The sequence below is a fragment of the Aegilops tauschii genome, chromosome 3 (genome assembly GCF_002575655.3).
Source record: "Aegilops tauschii subsp. strangulata cultivar AL8/78 chromosome 3, Aet v6.0, whole genome shotgun sequence".
Classification (NCBI taxonomy): domain Eukaryota; kingdom Viridiplantae; phylum Streptophyta; class Magnoliopsida; order Poales; family Poaceae; genus Aegilops; species Aegilops tauschii.
The window spans coordinates 33,972,098-33,977,314 of NC_053037.3; the positions used below are offsets into that span (position 1 = coordinate 33,972,098).

The window sequence follows — 5,217 nt, forward strand, 5'->3', positions numbered from 1 at the left end:
CGCGATCTACAAGGGTATGTAGATGCACTCCTTCCCTCTCGTTGCTAGTAAACTCCATAGATTGATCTTGGTGATGCGTAGAAAATTTTGAATTTCTGCTACGTTCCCCAACAAGGCACAACAGGGCCAAGAAGGCGAGGGAGAGAGCGGCGCATGCTGCGGCTGCGGCGGCGGCGGAGCATGCGGCCGAACAAGCCGAGGCGGCGCGCGCGGCGATGATGAATCCACCCGGTGGGCATGGCCCGTACGCGGCCTGGAGCCAGCAAAGCGTCGGCTCTCCGGCCGGGTTCTCGTCGTCGCCGCACCCATGGAGCACGCCGTCGCCGGGCTATGCCGATGGTGACGCCCACCGCGGCTTCAACCCCAACATCACCTTCCCCCATGGGCGCCCAGTCCAGCGCACACCCTCGCCCGCCCGACTGATGATGATGCCTCCGCGACGCCCAGCCCCACCGACGATGCCTCCGCCGCGCCCAGCAGCACAGAAGCCGCGCCGACTCCTCCCAGCCCACGTACGCCGACGACGACACCGGAGGTTGAGCTCGACGTTTGATGCATTCCTTCCGCGTCCTTCCTTTTTTGTACGCCGAACTACTGCGTGTCCTTTCATTTGATCGCCGAACTGTGGCACCGAATTGCCGAACTATTGCGATAATCGCCGGTTTGTGTTTTTTTGAGCGGGAACGACCGAGTTCGAATATGGGACGCCTTTGGGCGGCGACACCTGAGGGCGTGGCTAGAGAGAAACGAACCCCAAGACCCAATCTAGCGCCGGTTCGCCCCCAGGCCGCTCATTTTCGGTGCCCTGGGGGCCGAACGGCTGGAGATGCTTGGAAGCGGAGGACGACGAATGTTGGCTTGGCTGCACGCGCCAACGGGCCAACTAGGTGGAGGTGACGGCAATTTCCATGGCGCTCGATCGGCGGTCAGGCAGGCAACGCAAGCTCACGGAGTCACGGGTGTTCGGTATATCGAACCTCGCTTGATGTGCAAACTGACAGGCCGGAAAAGAATGAACGAAGATGGAAAAATACCCGCTGGTTAAGAAATGCTCCCTTCGTTTCTAAATATAAGTCTTTTTGGAAATTTCAATACAGACTACATATGCATGTATATAGACGCATTTTAAAGTGTAGATTTACTTATTTTGCTCTATATGTAGTCCGCATTGAAATATTAAAAAAAGCTTGTATTTAGAAACGGAGGGAATATTTGAGACATAGTAAGGTGTCAGAGTGAAGAAGCTACAAAAGCGGCTTCAGGGCGGTGGGGCAAGCCTCCATCCTCTGTTTCATGATGCTCGGGTGGTGTCAGAATCAAGTCCTCCTTGGTATTCATTGAATTATTTTTGCCCTGAATACCAGCAATATACAGCAAATATAGCTACAATATATATAGTTATATACGTCAACAAATCTCGGATATTCGTTTCTGAGCACGGGCTCAGATGCTCCCGAAATCTCTCCCGTCAGCTCTCATGTGGATATGTGCCTGGTGGCGTATTCATCTGTGTAGAGTAGATGTATGGGAATTAATAAAAACTAGGCATGCAGGTGCATTAAATGTGTAGGCAGCCGTTTGGTCAAGGCGGAATAGAAACCAAGCAAACGGCTCAGTTGTTTTCCTGTACTACGCTGAGCCGTCTCCATTCTGCTTCCGACCACCGCCATCAGTGTCTCCCGTCGTCCCACTTGCAGCCGATTCAAACACAGATGGAGCCATGAGCAGGGGAAGCTGGGATCTTTCTTTTTTTTCCAAACTCTACCAGTGGATGCCGAATCAAAAGAATGGCTCGCAGTCCAGCTAGTGCAGCGGGGTGGCGTCCACCAGCCAGCTCTACACAAACTGCATTTACCCGGTTCAAATTTTGAAAGCCAAGGCGCACAAACTGGCGTCATGTCAAGCTGCATGCCATGGCTAGATTCAGTAATTACACGTGGGATGACCATAGTAGGAAATACTCAACTCCACATCAGGCATGTCACTCAAAAACTTTCAAACGTGGACAATTTAAGCTTTCAGAAATGTGAACCCCAACAATTTATTGATCTACAACAACAAAGTTTACTCATTAATTCAACATGGCTACTGTGTATTGAATCAAAGGAACAAGCGTGGAGCAAATGCTCGCTGAAACACACCAGAAAATCCTCAGTTTACAGAGTTTTGCAATCTACAGAATCAAGCATGAAATTTTTCTCAGCTATAACAAGCGGCCGTGTGCACGTGTTCCGTTGGTGTCCTTCCATCCCACAGTTCTTGCATTTGCCATGTTTTTGTCATTTCTTGGGGTCATCCCCAGTTAAAGGCAGGTGGTTCGCTTGTGACCTTCGCGCCGACAAATGCTGCAGAAACATTTTCGCTTGCTCAGCCTCTCGTAAGGAACCTTCTCTCTGCTGTTAGTTGGACGTCCGAGACCTCTCTGCTTATCTGGTGCAGCTAAACCGTGTAGGGCATTCACACTTGCAGACCGGTCACCACTCTCTTCACGACAAGCACCGTTAGTGCCCACAAAATCAACCTCCCCATTGCCTGCCATTCTACCACCAGGCAGAATTGCCAGGCGGTCCTCAAATCCTAACCCGTCCCTTTTCTCGGCGAAAGGAACCCCGCTCACCACCAAAGCTTTCAGGCCGGCAGACATGTGCCACAAGACAGAAGGATAATTCCTTTTAACCAACAGGGGTTCTCCTGTTGCACAGTCATTCTCACAACTCTTATTTAGAGAACATGCTTAGTTTTAGAACTGCAATTCAGATCCGAAGTTGCAAGGTAAATTTGGTCATCATCGGGTAATAAAATGATGAAAACAAATAATATGCACATCTATGGCAGCCAAAATCTTTCTCATAAATCATTTTATTGGAAACTAGCTTACTTAAGAGCAATTTAGATTTGAAAATTGCACATATAATAAATTTGAGCATCACCAAGTAACAATATGAAAAAATCAATGATATGCACAGGTATGGTAGCTGGAAAGTACAAACCAGAACATGATAGTGATGTGGTGAATATTCAACCTAATATGATATGCAGAGGTGTGCACATACTGAATATTCAACCTAACTCAGTCAACCTGGCCTGACCTTGTGGTTCTTCGGCTTAACACCTAAATCCGAGGGCTTCTCCTGGAGACTTGTAATTTTTGAGCTTACCAAGTACTCCCTCTGTAAACTAATATAAGAGCGTTTAGATCACTAAAGTAGTGATGTAAACGCTCTTATATTAGTTTACGGAGGGAGTACCTTTTGGGCCTGCCATGTGAATGATCATTTCAAAGCAAAAACTAGTGATTTGGTGAGAACCAAAATCCAATTTTAGTCAGAAATGCTACTGAACATCTATGTGCATATTTAGTACCAATGCATATTTGGTCAACTTAGCAATTAGTTCAAGATTTCAATTGCAGCAATACATGATATCTTTTCTACATAGCTAGGAGGTAGAACTAAAAAAGAAAACAACTTAATGTTCAATGATTTGTAATGCCTGATGCCTCCTCCACAAGAAAATTATTAGTTTCTCTTGAGCACATAAACTAATCCAACCTGAATTTTTAAAGCTAACCGTTACTACATCTGAAACTTTTCACATGTACATCAGACAAATTTTAAAATGCTGTGCCACCTAATCATCATATAACAATATGCATATGTAACAGGCCTAAGCTTTCAGTTAGCTTCATCATTAATTCAAGTGAGACCAAAAACAAATTAATATAGCCCCAGGCTGAGCATGTCAATGAACGTACAGCGGTAAACAACACAAAACAATTATCCTCTTCGTCCATCCAGGTGTTTCTGGGTTACCCTGTCAATAGATTGCGCGGACGCAGTGGGTGATATCTCCTGCTACCGTCGGTCGCCGCAGCTCGGCCTACCAGCGCCACCACCGTCAACTTGCTGCCGCATCCAGATGCAACATTCCGGGCTTCCTGGCCGGCTGGATTCGCTTCGTCAGGCGTTAACAATGCAAGAGGTACTGGATCTGGGTGTTCAAGGCTGTCGACAAACCTCCTGGACGAGAAATCTGAAAGAAAAAACAAACAATGGAGGGTGGACAATTCATCGATTCAGTTATCTTGCCCAAGCATGCCGTCAAATAAAAAAACAAAAATAAGGAGATTAATAGATTCATGCGGGAGACAGATCCACTTACCGGTCGACGGTATCCTGCAAGAATTCAAGGCCGGCTTCCATCACTGCTACGCCGGGGATTCAAGCAGCCGCCGCAGGTCCAAAGAGTACTCGGATTGGTGCAAGAGACGGCTGAGTGGGGGTGCGACTGGATCAGGTGGGGATAGGGATGGACCCTGCTCATGTGTGCGCACGTGCATTCCCAACGGCCCAGTTAAGTTCTCTAACGCCTACCAGTCCTCGGCTCAGCACAAAAGCCGACGTTCTGTGCCACGGATCAGGACGCCGCGCGCATGGGCGCGGACGGCCATACGGTTTGGGCCCACGAAAGGTCCACTGTTCTCTACTGTATAACCGATGTACGACAGATTTTCTCATTTTCACTGCGCCTCGTCAAACCGAATTTTTCAGATCCCAAGACTCAGGTGGACGACGAGGATTACGGGAGCATCTGAGCTCGGGAGCCGAATCGCCGCGTCCTGCAAATCTTTGCTATTCATCTGAATACCAAGTAAGCCTCCTGACGCGGCCCGTAATGGTGCGGGGCAGCCCTAACTCGTGTGGGCACAGGATTCAGTGGGGCCTATGGCGGCGTGGGAACGTGGATCCAGCGGTAGAGTGGCAACTCAGCGGTGGTGCGGCTTCATGGAGGTGGGGTAGGCCCGTTTGTGGCTGGGCTCTTACTTGGCGTACCTCCTCTATCCGCGGGTGTGTGGGACGCGGTTTTTCGGGCAATGCGGCCTTCGACGGAAGATGGTGATGGCTGACATCGTGTGGGACACTCAAGGCGACAGTGGAAATCCAGTCCAACCGCATCCCTACTCAACTTCCCAGGCCGTTCCTTCCCCAAGACATTCAATGAAGCACACTACAAAATTTACTCTATTTTGCGATGTTTCACTTGTGTCACGTATAATAGTTTTTCATCACGAAAAAAAACCCGATGATATTTTTTTGGCTGTCACCCCGACCGTCACGGAAGCGCCATCACGAAAAATAAAATTTTGACGGTGCCACTTTTTTCGTCACGCAAGATCGCATCTTAGGTGACGAATAGAAAATAATCGCCGAAGCTACC

General features: G+C 48.6%; 1 long non-coding RNA gene across 1 annotated transcript; it reads right to left on the reverse strand.

Moving 5' to 3' along the window:
* Positions 1 to 2,048: 2,048 nt before the first annotated feature.
* LOC120976406 (uncharacterized) lies at positions 2,049 to 4,389 on the reverse strand. The gene is made up of 2 exons (XR_005771797.3): positions 4,162 to 4,389; positions 2,049 to 4,032 (listed from the first exon to the last, which is right to left on the reverse strand). It is a non-coding gene; the product is annotated as an uncharacterized lncRNA (long non-coding RNA).
* Between the last annotated feature and the right edge of the window lie 828 nt (positions 4,390 to 5,217).